General features: G+C 40.6%; 2 protein-coding genes and 1 long non-coding RNA gene across 3 annotated transcripts in view; 1 reads left to right on the top strand and 2 right to left on the bottom strand.

Moving 5' to 3' along the window:
* LOC109198185 (low affinity immunoglobulin gamma Fc region receptor II-b) overlaps positions 1–15,159 on the top strand; it is a 997,390-nt gene that overhangs the window by 269,305 nt on the left and 712,926 nt on the right. The window lies entirely within an intron of this gene.
* Positions 1–15,159, bottom strand: part of LOC109201287 (obscurin) — a 493,328-nt gene that overhangs the window by 143,880 nt on the left and 334,289 nt on the right. The window lies entirely within an intron of this gene.
* The window catches only part of LOC112846476 (uncharacterized), a 12,959-nt gene continuing 4,781 nt past the window's right edge, over positions 6,982–15,159 (bottom strand). The window contains exon 2 of the long non-coding RNA XR_003219462.1: positions 6,982–7,085. This is a non-coding gene — a long non-coding RNA (uncharacterized LOC112846476). The remainder of the gene's footprint in view (positions 7,086–15,159) is intronic.

Below are 15,159 nucleotides of genomic sequence, written 5' to 3'. Positions count from 1 at the left end.
AACTCGGCTTTGGTCCAGACTAATATATGGTTTTTAGTGCAGTGGCACTCTGAGATCAATGCAATATGTTGTCAGGCATATCTAGTTATTCAAACAGTGATGCTAATAGTACCTGTAATAGATTACTTTGGCTTGTAATTATGGATAGATTTTTGACTAAGACCAAAAAGAAGAGAGTTGCAGTAATCGATCCAGGAAGTGACCAGGCTATGAACAAGAAGGCAGTGGCATGTGGGGAGAGAAAAGGACGGAGACGATTAATGTTACGGAGTTGGAAATATGTAGACCGAGTGATGTTATTGATGTGTGAGTTAAAAGATAGAGTACTATCAAGGATGACACCCAGACTTTTCACACATGGGGAAACAGAGACCGGCGAGTTATTGATTGTAATAGAAAAGCTATTAGTTCTGGATAGTGTTTATTTAGTGCCTACCAGGAGAAGCTCAGATTTGTTACTATTGAGTTTGAGAAAATTGGAAGAGAACCATGAATTTAGTTCGGCTAAACAGAGGGTGAGGATGGGGGTAGAGCAGAATCAGGTTTAGTGGACAAATAAAGCTGGGTTGGTCACGGTTCTGGGTCATTTTGACCCAGCATTTTCATTTTCTTGTATGTTGGTATTTTTCTGTATTATGGTTTATTTTCTGATTCTTTAGTTGTCCGTTTTTGAATATTATAATCCTAGGTTTCAGTGTTATTCTGGTTAAGAGTTTGTTCGTAAGTTTAATTCAGTGTCTAGTCTGTGCCTGTCATGTTTCCTGTTTTACTTTACTTTGCAAGTCTGTGTGCTAGGTGAATGTGTTGAGTTTTGCTTCCCTTTGGTATTGTCATGTTTGATTTCTCCCAGCTGCGCTCTCCTCCTGTGTCTCATTCCCCTCGTTATTCCCCAGTGTATTTAAGCCCTGTGTTTCTCTGTGTCAGTGTTGTGTCCTCCCTCATGCTGTGTGATCCCTTCTGTGCCTCTCTGTGGAGTTTTAGGTTTTGTTTTCTCAGTCTAGTTTAGTTCTGCATCATTTCCCTGAGTCTGCTACTAAAGCTGCATTTTTCTGAGTTTATTTCCGTGTGTTGGGAGTCCTGCATTTTGGGTCCTCTTCCTGCCTGCACACAGCGAATTGTGACAGGGTGTCATCAGCATAAAAGTGACACTGAATATTGTATTTACGAAAAACGTCTCCAAGAGGAAGAAGGTAGATAATGGAAAGAAGGGGCCCCATGACAGATCCCTGGGGCACGCCTGCAACCAGAGGAAAGGGCTGACAAGTGAAGGATTTAAGTCAAATAAAATGAGTGCGAACGATGGATATATGTTTTTATATTTCATTTGTTTGATGTTTAACTATTTTTGCCATCTCACTAAATACACTATATACTGTGATTTAATTAAGATGAAAAGAATAAAATAATAGATTTACACACATCACTTTGTTTTCATACATAAGAAACACCAGGCCTGGCCAAAAACCAACAATAGGGTGGGATTTTGCAATTCATGTTAAACAAATATACCTCAGGTATGTAGAAGGTGTAACAAAACATTCTAAATGATGGCAAGAACATTTCTTCAGCGTAAAAATATGACAACACTCTTTATTTTGTCACATATAGATGGACAGTATGATACAATATCATTCTGCTTATGAAGCAGACAAACTTTCACTAAACTCTGAATGGCCTTCGATGTGTATAAGATTCAACTCTGGTGTAGTGGTAGTATGTAGTAGCTAAGTTTGGTAAGTGAATAACTAATTTCCATGTTGACCTATAATTACCTAAAACATAATGAAGTGACACATTTCAGTACAAACACTGACTGAAATTATTGTGACTGTACCTGCAGCTCACATCTGTACATTGATGTAAAAAGCACTCCCCTCTGGTTTATGATGCTCCCCTGTTAAAATGATCAATTAAATCCACAAAAAAGAATTAATACTTAAAAAACTTTCTGAGCACTCTGTGATCACTGTTTGTTCTAAGATCTTTAATCTCAATAAGCGAGGAGGTGACATTCTCATACTTATGTGGTTCTCAAATGTTCGTATTTTTATTTACAGGATTGTAAAAACATGTCACATGGAATTAGTTTCATTAAATCAAAAATAAATTTCATCTCAAACTGCTCTGTGCATTTCAGCGCATATACTGTACCATTTCTGTTTTTGACTTGTTTGATTGATTCATAGACATTAGCAGTACCTAAAGAAAAATATAAGCCAGGGTTACATTAATCATTTTATTACAGTTACAGTAAAGATGAGATGTTTAATAAAGATCAATATTAATAATGATAATAAAGATCAGTTTAAATGCTGACCATGTTGAAGAGAGTCGTACACATGAGTTTCATTCTGGTTGACTCCATGATTTGTGGAGGAGCCCGGACTGTGACTCTCAGACTGGATCGACCTAAAACATGAAATACACAATAAACTCAAAAGTAACTGATGTTTGTTTAAAATAATAATTTAAAAAAAGTATTTTACCAACCTGGTGAAGCAGGAATCTGTGAAAGAGACAAATGTTATTACACATGTTTGTCATGTATAAATTGTTCCACTGATATTTAGTGTCATGAGATCAGAATACATGTATATGTGTGAATAATTAAAGTGTATGTAGTAAATAAACTCTCTAATACAGCATGAAAAGAAGAGGCTCTTACACTTGGACTGTCTGCAGCGATACAACAAGAGCAGGAGAATAATAATGAGAGAGACTCCACAAACCAGTCCAACCATCAACCACACAGGAGATGAAGAGCTGTCAGCTCCTGACACAGTTACTGTAATGACTAATGACAATTATTAAGTATTAACAAAATAATTATATTAGATATTTTACAGAGGTTCTCACAAAATAAACCAAGTTGACTTCAAAAGTTAAAACAAACAATTAAATGTTCCTTATAATGATGAAAACCATTTACAGAAATCATCTAAGGAGCTTGGAAAGAAAAGCGTCTGGACTTCTTAAAGTTTCTTGTAGACGTTTCACCTCTCATCTGAGAAGCTTCTTCAGTTCTAAGGTCAAATGGTGGAGAGTCCCAGATTTAAACCCAGTGGGAGTTTCCCCCCGAAGAGGGACATGGACCCCCTAATGATCCTCTACCTAATCACACGAGCCAAGGTGTGAAAGCGGGTGTGGGTCACAATCAGCCAAGGTTTTAGGTGAGCTCATTGTGAAACCTAGCTCCACCCCATCATGTAATTTCCTGAGGTCAGATGGCCCAGGGTGTGAGTGGGAGTTAAGGCAACTTGGAAAGGATCACAAAACTGGATTATAGATGGCAGACAGTTGGTGTCATAAGCCACCGCCTCTGTTCAAAGACGGTCGTTCACAGTGGACATAAATGGCTTCTTTCACTCCTCTTTCAAACCATCTGTCCTCTCTGTCCTAAACGTGAACTTTGTCTTCCTCAGAACAGTGACATTTGTCCTTTAGATGCAGATGGACAGCCGAGTCTTGTCCCGTGGAGGTGGCTCTTCTATGTTATGCCATGCGCTTGTGAAGTGGCTGTTTGCCTCTCCAGTGTAAGTTGGAGTTAAGTTTGTGTTTAGGAGTTTTGTCTTTGGGATGAATCAGTTTTTGTCTGAGTGTGTGGCTGGGTGTGAAGTACACTGGGATGTCGTGCTTGGGCAAGACTCTCCTGAGTTTTTCTGATAAACTGGCTACATATTTTACAGATTTTAGAAATTTTACAAACAAAAACATGGATGTGCCATGGGCTCCCCGGTGTCACCTATTGTAGCCAACCTTTACAATGGAGGAAGTGGAAAGAAAAAGTTCTTGGCTCTTTTAAAGGGAGAGTACCAAGCCACTGGTACAGATAACAATATTATCATCCCCTATGTAGCCGGTCCGACCATCTTTGAACAGAGGCGGTGGTTTATGACACCAACTGTCTGCCATCTATAATCCAGTTTTGAGATCCCTTCCATGGCGCCTTAACTCCCACTCGCATCCTCGGCCATCTGACCTCAGGAAATCACATGATAGGGTGGGGCTAGGTTTCACAATGATTTCACACGAAACCTTGGCTGATTGTGATCTACACCCATTTTCACACTTTGGCTCATGTGATTAGATAGAGGATCAATAGAGGGTCCATGTCCCTCTTGGGGGGGACACTCTCACAGGGCTTAAATCTGGGACTCTCCACCATTTGACCTTAGAACAGAAGAAGCGACCAGACGCTTTTCTTTCCAAGCTCCTTAGACTACGATAACCTGGATCACTGAGAACCTTAATAAGACATTTACAGAAACACACACTGTTTTGATCCTGCTCACCTTTAACTGACATCCAGCTCTGTGCTGACTCTATTCCTGAGTACTGACACTTGTAGAAACCTTCATCAGACTTTGACACTGCAGAGATGTTCAGCTCCCCTCGGGTATCATTTTGAATAAGTTTGTCATTGTGATAGAAAAACACATTGGAAAGTATTTTTTGTGTTTTCAAACTGCAGCTCAGACTAACAGAAGCTCCCTCAGTCACAGGATGAACAGGACTCACCAGGATAGGAAAAAAATAGTACGGATAATAATTATAATAAAAAAGATCTGTGAAAAGAAAATACAATTTAATCAGTCAGATGATGTTTATATGTGACTGCTGTAGTAGTGATGTGATGTTTCAACACAGCTGCAGGAGGAGAGGTAGGGCAGAATAGTTCATGGAGCTGCTGTTGTGGATTTTATTATGACATATATACTTGTATATGTAGTCATATTTACTCACATGAATCTTGTGTAATCATATATACTCATATATGCTGTGCACACTTAGAATAAAGCGATTTATATAGAGCAGTCACTGTGTTAAGCATTTAACCTGAATGTTTAAATCACACAGCCCATATATTTAGGACAAATATATCTACCATCATATCAGTGAAAAGGTTTGTGCCACCTTTTGTATGAACACATGTTGATCAATATTGTTTGAAAATGTAATAATTAGGATCAATAAGTAACCTTTGATTGTGTTATGGCCAACAGTGACTAGTCCAACATAGAGTTAATGCAGCTCAGCACTGCTAGAGTATGCACATAGGACCCTTACTCAGCATTCATTTGTGTTTATCTGTACCGTCCCACGCCCATGTTGTGTCCAGGCCGTTCAATGCCTGTACAGAAAACAGCCCTGGCTGGGTATCCACCTGAGATTTTGGTCTTGCTTCAGTTGCCTGAATGCAGGAAAAACCCTTATTTAACATAAATAGCAGTTTATGTCTGGAATGCGCACCCGACAAAATTGTCAACTTTTTAAAATTGTTAACTATTTAAGACCTACCACAGAACCAAGTCCGCCAGAGTTTATCTTTATATTTTTACATGCTGTAGTGCCATTTTTGGGAGTATTTCAAGCTGCTATGCATCATTACAAGCATTGGAAGGGAGGGGAGGACAAGCAAATACCGGCTGGCCACCGATTGATGTGCTGCCGAGTCTGGTCAACACCTTCGAACATCAGAGAGCTGCAGAGCCTCATACTACCGCAGGTTCATCAAAGAGTTTGCGACGATCGACAGCCCCCTCCATCGCTTGACGGATAAGAGCCAGTCCTTCAACTGGGGTGACACCTGCAAAGCAGCCTTTGTCCAACTAAAAGAGGCCCTCACAAAAGCCCCGGTTTTCATAAAGCTCTGACTTTTATTATGAGTCTGTGGTCTGGGAGAGAGTCCTGTAACTCTGTCTGCCAAATACAGTATCTAATGACCAATGTTGGGCAATTAATTATATAGTTACTTCTTCAAAAAAGTAACTCAGTTTGGTAAACAACAAAGTTTTTGCAGCTAATTTTTTTAATGCAGCCAAGGCGTTTTTTAAATAAACATTACAAACTATTTACAGAACAATCAGCTGTTCTGCATCAAATCTGATGCCACACAAATTATTTGTGCCACTCCAAAAAATAATTTCTGTCCACTATGAAATAAAGGAGAACAACAGCCTGATACCTGCAGGCCTGACAACAGATGTATGACTCCGTTTTATTTCGGTATCTTAGCTGGCATTTTAGGCATCGCTGCATGCTGCTGGGAGCTCAGCATGGTGGTCAATGGAGGCAGCACATCAATTGGAAAGACCGCACCATGAAGCGCTGTCTCAGCGTCTGTCGTGGCCAGCCAGTATTTGCTCGTCCTCCCCTTCCAATGATTGTAATAATGTATAGCAGCTTGAAATACTCTCAAAAATGGCACTACAGCATGTAAAAATATAAAGATAAGCTCTGGCAGGCTTGGTTCTGTTGTAGGTCTTAAATAGTTAATAAACTCTGTTCTAAGAATTAAACTCTTTTCCAGAGAATCATTATGAGTGATTTGATTTTAATTGGGTCTGAAAAGCTCGACCTAATTGGTGGGATAAAGGTTATCATGCTGGGTACAAAATTTGTGACCCAACACTGTGCACAGCGCAAGTAAAATAAAGAAAGTTTGCTGCTCTGAACTCCCTGACTGGCTCTGAACTGAGGGGAACTCAGACACAGCACAACCTTTGATACAACTGCACTTTTTTACATGATGATCTTTAAGAATAACACTTTGATGGCAAACATACTGAGCTTTTTAGTTGTTTAAATAGAAGAGAGAAAATATAAACAACTTTTGACAAATTGAATTAAGAAAAAATCGAGTGAAATGAGACCAACATAATTTAAGAATATTTTGATACTATGGTGCCTAAAATCATCTGAAATTTTAATTTTTGTTCGTCTTCCCACATAAAATTACTTCACATACAGCAAAGCTGGGACAAATTTGTATGTGATGTCTAAATCATAAAAATCCAAGAAGTAAATGTATAATAACATACTCTGTACAGTGATGTTGACTGCACTGCTGAACTCTCCTGATCCAGACTCACACCAGAACACTCCAGTATATGACACTGATGTGATGATGTTACATGTGGATCCAATCATTCTCCAACAGTAAGAATAATATGAAGGGTAGCCCTGTAGAGCAGTCCTCACTCTCCACTCAGTGGAGTTTCCCTCACAGGTCAGTGAGACATAGTCAGAGATGAAGTGTTGCACGCTGTCAGGACTCACTGTGAGAGACGCTGCTGAATGAACATCTGGAATCAACATGCAGTGAAGAGACATTAGGATTCAAAATATCACAGTAAAAATATTCCTTAGTTTTTTTAGTTTTTTTTCTCAAGGTAAATAATAATAATAATGTAAAAAGATAGTAATTATTTGGTGAAACTGCATTTTTTAGATTACACACATTATATTTTTAGTATCTTTATATTAGACTCACTGGTCCAAAATGAAAAGAAAAAAACAACAAGAAAAATCATATAAAATAGATATTAAACATAAGGAGAATAAAATATGTGAACAAATGTTTTTTCTACAAAAACACAGCTGTACAAATGTCTCCATCATATTTGTACCAAATCTTTGTCCTTGTTGAACCCAGAATAGCTACAAATAAATCTATGAATGAGATTTCTTAATACAACTTAAAATGTAGTGCAATTTTGAATTTCTGTTCCAAGCTTTGAGAATTAATTCTTCCACTTCTTAATGTGAGCTGTCCAGTTTTATTTCTGGGTTGTACATACAAACAAAGTTACCACATCATGATGTCACAGTCAAAAAACTATTTGCTGCTACAGCGCACATTTATACATCTGTTCCAACTATAGGGGGATCACGCTTCTCAACTGGGAAAGTCTATACCAGGGTGCTGGAAAAGAGAGTCTGTCTGTTATTTGAACCTCGAACAGGAGAAGGTATTCAACCATGTCCCTCGGAGAGTCCTGTGGGAGGTGCATTGGGAGTAAAGGGTGTCTGGCCCATTGTTACAGGCCATTCAATCTTTATACAACCATTGCAAGAGCTTAGGCTGCGTAGCCGGCAGTAAGTCAGACTTAATTCCGGTAGGTGTCGGACTCCGCCAGGGCTGCCCTTTGTCACCAATTCTGTTCGTAATTTTTAAGGACAGAATTTCTAGGTGATAGAAGGCTTTCACTTGGGTGATTTCAAAATCTTATCTCCACTTTTTGCAGATGATGTGGTTCTGTTGGCTTCAGCTGGTGGGAATGGAATGGTTTGCAGCTGAGTGTGACACAGTGGGAATGAGAATTTCTGCCCCAAGTGGAAGAGTTTAAGTATCTTAGGGTTCATGTGTGATGGGAGCGGGAGATTGATGTCCGTCAGGGTGAAGAGAGAGCTGAGTTGAAAAGCAAAGCTCTCAACTTACCAGTTGATCTACGTCCCTACCCTCACCTATGGTCATAAGCTGTGGGTAGTGACCGAAAGACTGAGATTTTGGATGCAAGCGACAGAAAAGAGCTCAGAGTACCGCCACTGCTCCTCCACATGAAAGGAGCCAGTTGAGATGGTTCGGGCATCTGATAAGAATGCCTCCTGGGCACCTCCTGGGTGAGGTGTTAGGGGCATGTCCCACTGGGCGGAGGCCCCGGGGCAGACCCGGGATATGCTGGAGAGATTATATTTCTGGGCTGGCCTGGGAATGCCTTGGTGTTCCCCCGGACAATGGAGGAGATGGCCGGGGAGAGGGAGGTCTGGGCTTCTCTGCTTAGGTTTCTGCCCCAGTGACACATAAACCGTACAATTTTCATTTTAACTGATACAAACTAAATACAGCATATACACTACTGGTCAAAGGTTTTAGAACATCCCAATTTTTTATTGAAAATTATGCAGTTTAATATCTAATTTTACTCCAAAATGAAAGCATAGTACAAATAAACAATTCGAGTTAAAAAAAAAAATGCACGAATGAATGCATGGAATCAATTTATAGACCAGGAGCAGGCAACCTTTCTGATGGTGAGTGCCATTTAAAATTTCCTCAGAAGTCAGTGTGCCGTATGACTGCATTAGCAATAAATTTAATAACGCTCTATATGAACAGTTACACATTATATAGAACCACTTTATAGAATTATATTTGTTTGCAGATGTTGGCAGCTATCAGCGAATAGTTATCAGCTATTTTGAAACAAAAAAATACACTTTTTATCCATAACAAGAACTCCATAACAGCAAATGAACTGTACAACAGAAAATAAAAATGCTATTTATGGTCTCCTCACAACAATGATAAGAAGAATAAACTGGGCCAATATGGCATGTCTGTTAATACAGAGACACACATGTTAATGTGATCTCTGGTCTCTCACTCAGAGGCACAGGTCTCAGAGTGTCCAGCATTCAGATGGCTACCTGAGGACACTCATGTGAGAGAAAATCTGCTCACACAGATATGTAGAGCCAAATACTGTCAATAAGGCCTCTGCAATGTTCTGGGGACAGTTAAACTTGTCAGGTAGTGATGTCCAGCAGGTGAAAATGCAGCTCCATGAACACGCACAGCTGTGGATTCCAGCTGCTTCGATGTCGCATTAACTGGCATTAACTCAGCCAGTTAATGCGAGACAAATCTAGCTGCTCATTAAAGATTTCTGGTTTGATCAGAAAATAAAACATTGGTCCATACACCTGAAAGTCCCAAAAACGCATTGTGTCTCAAGTCTACGCATGTATTTCCGTGGTGCTGATGCTGCGCTGAGCGGCTCCTAAAGCTTTTGAAGTGTCGGAATGTGGAAAGCTAACAACGTCCCTCTCACCAGTAGGCTAAGTTTTTTAGCCAATTACATGTTGAATCTGGTAGTTGGGGTTGTTAGCTAAGACACCGTCATTAAGAAGCGGCACAACTAATGTGTCTATGCGAGCTGATTTGCGATGTGCACTGCTGGCCCGGACATTTATTTTTTGATGCACCTTCTCAGATTAATTCACTGCGTGTCGTGCCCAGGGCTGGACTGGGACAAAAAAAAAAAAACGGCCAGGGCATTTTGACTAAAGACCGGCCCCCCCAGATATTAAAGCCATAAAGCCTTTGAATGAAAACAAACGCTGTTGTGACAGTGATGTACAGTCTTGTTGGTATATGTATGATTTCTATACATTTTATGACAGATAAAAACTTTGGTTGTAAGCTTCAGATAATTATTTAATAACAGCCAGACATTTAAATGAGAATAAGAAAGTATTTCTTTGTGCCCCCCTTTCCCTGTTAATGCCCTACCTGGCCCCCCTGGCAAAACTTTGCTAGACCCGCCCCTGCACAGTTACCAGCTGTAAGCTGCTTAGAAAAGGATCCCGGTGTAATTTGTCTCTCAGAAACAGTTCATAACTCCCCTCCATCTCATTCATGTCACCTAAAAGGTAAACCTGTTTCTCCATCACCTGTTCAGCTCTGATGATTCAGTAAGGACATCTCCTGGTTTCATCTTCATGTTTCCCTCTCACCAGATATACAAACCGATATCATGACCAGCAGCTTTTACAGCTGTGGCTCCAGCAAACATCAGCTGATACTAGAAATTAATATTAAATAAATTCTAACAACAGCTGATCAAGCTTAAACGTGCTGCTGTTGTTTAGCGCGACATCCGCTGGTTTCCTCTTTCTGGCGCAAAGTGGGCGATAAACAAGCAAGAGAGAAAAGCCGATCAGCTGATCATTGATCAGTTTCATGATTGAAGTAGAAACAGGAGAGAGAGAGGGGGAGAGAATGAGAGGAGAAGAGGCAGCTGTGCAGCGTAAAGACAGAATAAATCCAGCTTTGTGTTTTACCATTCTAGCTGAAGTACGGGACAAACTGTGCTCCTTCTCAGCTCAACACGAAACACGTAATAATTTCTCTGAATGCGGGACGATTACGTTTGTATGGGACGGTTGGTAACTTTACTAACTAACCTTATGAATAAAATAAAGTTCACTATCAGTAACATCATAGCACCCACCCAGCTGTATAGAAACTCCGTCATGCTAGCTAGTACGCAGTATGAGTTATTGTAACTGACTGTAAAAAGTCAGCATAACGAAAATAAACTCCACCTAAACTTGGTTTATATCTGACCCAGACAGACTGCAGATCATAACTTCTTACCTGAAGTTCAGTTCACCTGACACTCAGACCGGCGGCTGCCTCGGGTCTCTCCTCCTCCTGCCTCCCCTCTCCCTCATCCACCTGCTGGCCTCCACCACTTGTTAATTTTACTGAATCTGTGGAAGCTCCGCCATAGCCACCACCAAAAAACTGAGTTATTTTTACACACCAACCAGCATCTGGCCAATCCACCACCTCCCATTGTTTATACCGTTACAAAAAAAACAAACAAAAAACAAATCATCGGGCCACCGAGCAAATGCCCGGTATGCCCGATGGCCAGTCCAGCTATGGTCATGCGTGCCATCAGTTAACCCTAGGGTTGCCGACCCCTGTTATAGACCAAAATGGATTCTAAACCTTTGACTCATCAAAGTAGCCACCTTTGGCAGATACAACAGCTGAACACACCCATGGCATTCTTTCTACAATGGAAACCAAATATTCTTCAGAAAGTTCTTCCCATATCTGTTGCATGAGTTCTCATAAATGTGTGGCACTTCTAGGTTGCTTTGCTTTCACTCTTCTTTCCAGTTCATCTCAAACCAGCTCATTGTATCAGGGTGCCTCTCACTCTGTACAAGTCATCGACCCTGGATCAAGCAAAAGGCCATCACACTTCCTCCTCCGTGTTTGACAGTTGATGCCACACACTGTGGACCATTCTTTCACCTACTTGACGACATACAAAGATCCTGCGTGACGAATTGGAAGATTTCAAACTTTGATTCAACAGTCTATAATACCTTCTTCCAGTCTTCAATGTCGGTGTTTCATGGCCCAGGCAAGCCTCTTTGTCTTATTCTGACGTCTTAGCAATGGATTTCTTGTTGTAACTCATTGTGTCAAAGCTGCAGATCGAATTCCACTCTTCACAGTTGAAACTGAGACTTGCTTACTGCAACCACTGTTAAGCTGTGCTTGAAGCTGTTAACTATGAGAAACTTGTCCTATGATTCAGTTGTGGCTTTGGGTCTGCCAGACCTCTTCCTGTCAGAGTGTTCTCCAGTTTCTAAGTGCCTTTTGATAGTGAAGGAAACTGTAGTCACGATACCTTGACTTCCTTTGCAATTTCTCTATAGGTAGGACCTAAATTTTAAGTGTTATGATGGTTTGTCTCTCTTCCATTGCTAATTGCCTTTTTCTTACCATTTTTGGAGCAACGCATTACTTTCTGCATTACAGTACTGTTCAACTGATGCTCACGAGCGTGTGGTACCACAGTGTGTTCCAGCACTCCTTTTATGCAGATAGAGGGGGTTGTAAGTAATCCAGAAAAGTTGGAACACATGTAGCAATTAGTAGCACCAGTTTTCAAGTCTCGATCAGCCTCCATTGCTGCAGAACAGCTTTAAATTGTTAACCCATTTTGTGTTCCCTTTCTGTATATTTTTGAAATGTACATTATTTTTCAGTTTTGGTTAACCTTACCTTTTTTATAACCTCTGTCAGTCCACCACTTACCTCCTGTTCTCAACCTGGAGACAGCATGTGACATGCACTAATACCCTCAGTGACACACAAAATAAAACAATGAATACACTACATACTAACTACACAAGACAACACAACATACTCACTATACACTCCAACCACGCCAAATGTCACAAATCTCCCACATCTCAAAACTCGCTGTCCATATCACTCTCTCTCTCTATCTCTCTTGCACTCACTCGCTCTCTCGCTGGGGAATGACGCTGCAACATATTTAGTTTAGGCTCAAAGTGTCAATGTTCGCTTATTTGATTAAACATCACTTTCATATACAAACCTGGGTGGAACTAGAACCTGTTGATGCACCCCAGTTCTAGTTTCAGCAATTGAACAAATGTACTGTTTATCAGTAATCAGTATGTATCAGTATGTAATCTAGTCGTAGTTCCGGTATGGTCATAGTTTCTCTTGCCTCAGACATCTAGTTTACGTGCCTTATTACTAGTCTGAGTTTTTGTTAACTTCCAAACATTGAGAATAAAAGACTTTTTTGTTACACCGCACCTCTAGCCTCCGGTTTTGAAACTGCACTTGAGTCCTTCCCATTTCCACGGGCCACTGTGCCATGACACATACAAATGACCACACATCAAATTTACCTCATCCTGGGGATAAAATACTTTCTTTTAGTCTTTTATTCTTCTAATTATCTTTTAAAATGCTTCTGCCATAATTCTGTGATATTGTCTGTTTCACAGATTCCTTCTACAGTGAGATATTTTGCAGCAGCAGGACCAAAACTAAAAACCTTTGAAGTATATTTTAAACTAGAAAGCGAAAATTTCAGAAGAAATTTTATGTGTGCCTATGCCACTGCTAATCACTGTAGTTGCCATTCATACGGCTACAGAGAGCAAAACTCAGAAGAGCAGCCATTCTCCACCATGAACTATGGTAAAAACAAACACCGCTCACGCTTCACAGATGACAGCTTACAGTTTTGTGTAAAGATGAAGTTACTTCGTACAGCGCCGATTTGCAGACGCTGTGCACACAGGTTCATGAGCAGAAGTCCCATTGTACCACGGCAGACCCGACAATGTTTGCATGAACACGCTTTGAAGCATTACATTATAGACCACTTTTCACACATGCATTCACTTTTTGTTTTTGTTATTTCTACACAGTGTTCTGAATTATGAACAATGGTCTACAGCCAATCTTGTGTATTATTATACAAACTTTGGTTGTGAGATTCAGATAACTATTTAATAAAAGCTAAATATTTTATATGAGAGTAAGAAAGAAAAGTATATCTTTATGTCCACCTTTCTCTGTAATGCCCTACCTGGCCCCCTGGCAAAAGCTTTGCTAGATCCGCCCCTGCACAGTTACCAGCTGTCAGCTACACAAAAAAAGGAGCTTGGTGTTTACAGGGAGTGCAGAATTATTAGGCAAATCAGTATTTTGTCCACATCATCCTCTTCATGCATGTTGTCTTACTCCAAGCTGTATAGGCTCGAAAGCCTACTACCAATTAAGCATATTAGGTGATGTGCATCTCTGTAATGAGAAGGGGTGTGGTCTAATGACATCAACACCCTATATCAGGTGTGCATAATTATTAGGCAACTTCCTTTCCTTTGGCAAAATGGGTCAAAAGAAGGACTTGACAGGCTCAGAAAAGTCAAAAATAGTGAGATATCTTGCAGAGGGATGCAGCAGTCTTAAAATTGCAAAGCTTCTGAAGTGTGATCATCGAACAATCAAGCGTTTCATTCAAAATAGTCAACAGGGTCGCAAGAAGCGTGTGGAAAAACCAAGCGCAAAATAACTGCCCCATGAACTGAGAAAAGTCAAGCGTGCAGCTGCCAAGATGCCACTTGCCACCAGTTTGGCCATATTTCAGAGCTGCAACATCACTGGAGTGCCCAAAAGCACAAGGTGTGCAATACTCAGAGACACGGCCAAGGTAAGAAAGGCTGAAAGACGACCACCACTGAACAAGACACACAAGCTGAAACGTCAAGACTGGGCCAAGAAATATCTCAAGACTGATTTTCTAAGGTTTTATGGACTGATGAAATGAGAGTGAGTCTTGATGGGCCAGATGGATGGGCCGTGGCTGGATTGGTAAAGGGCAGAGAGCTCCAGTCCGACTCAGACGCCAGCAAGGTGGAGGTGGAGTACTGGTTTGGGCTGGTATCATCAAAGATGAGCTTGTGGGCCTTTTCGGGTTTGAGGATGGAGTCAAGCTCAACTCCCAGTCCTACTGCAAGTTTCTGGAAGACACCTTCTTCAAGCAGTGGTACAGGAAGAAGTCTGCATCCTTCAGAAAAACATGATTTTCATGCAGGACAATGCTCCATCACACGCGTCCAAGTACTCCACAGCGTGGCTGGCAAGAAAGGGTATAAAAGAAGGAAAAACTAATGACATGGCCTCCTTGTTCACCTGATCTGCAAACCCCATTGAGAGAACCTGTGGTCCATCATCAAATGAAGTTTACAAGGAGGGAAAACAGTACACCTCTCTGAACAGTGTCTGGGCAGTGCTTGGTGGTTTGCTGCTGCGCATGCAATGTTGATGGTGAACAGATCAAAACACTGACAGTCCGATGGATGGCAGGCTTTTGAGCGTCCTTGCAAAGAAAGGTGGCTATTTGGTCGCTGATTTGTTTTTGTTTTGTTTTTGAATGTCAGAAATGTAATTTGTGAATGTGAGATGTTATATTGGTTTCACTGGTAAAAATAAATAATTGAAATGGGTATATATTTGTTTTT

This window comes from Oreochromis niloticus, linkage group LG3, assembly GCF_001858045.2.
Source record: "Oreochromis niloticus isolate F11D_XX linkage group LG3, O_niloticus_UMD_NMBU, whole genome shotgun sequence".
Lineage (NCBI taxonomy): Eukaryota > Metazoa > Chordata > Actinopteri > Cichliformes > Cichlidae > Oreochromis > Oreochromis niloticus.
The sequence above is the reverse complement of the archived record's forward strand: the minus strand, read 5'-3'. Positions and strand labels throughout refer to the sequence as shown.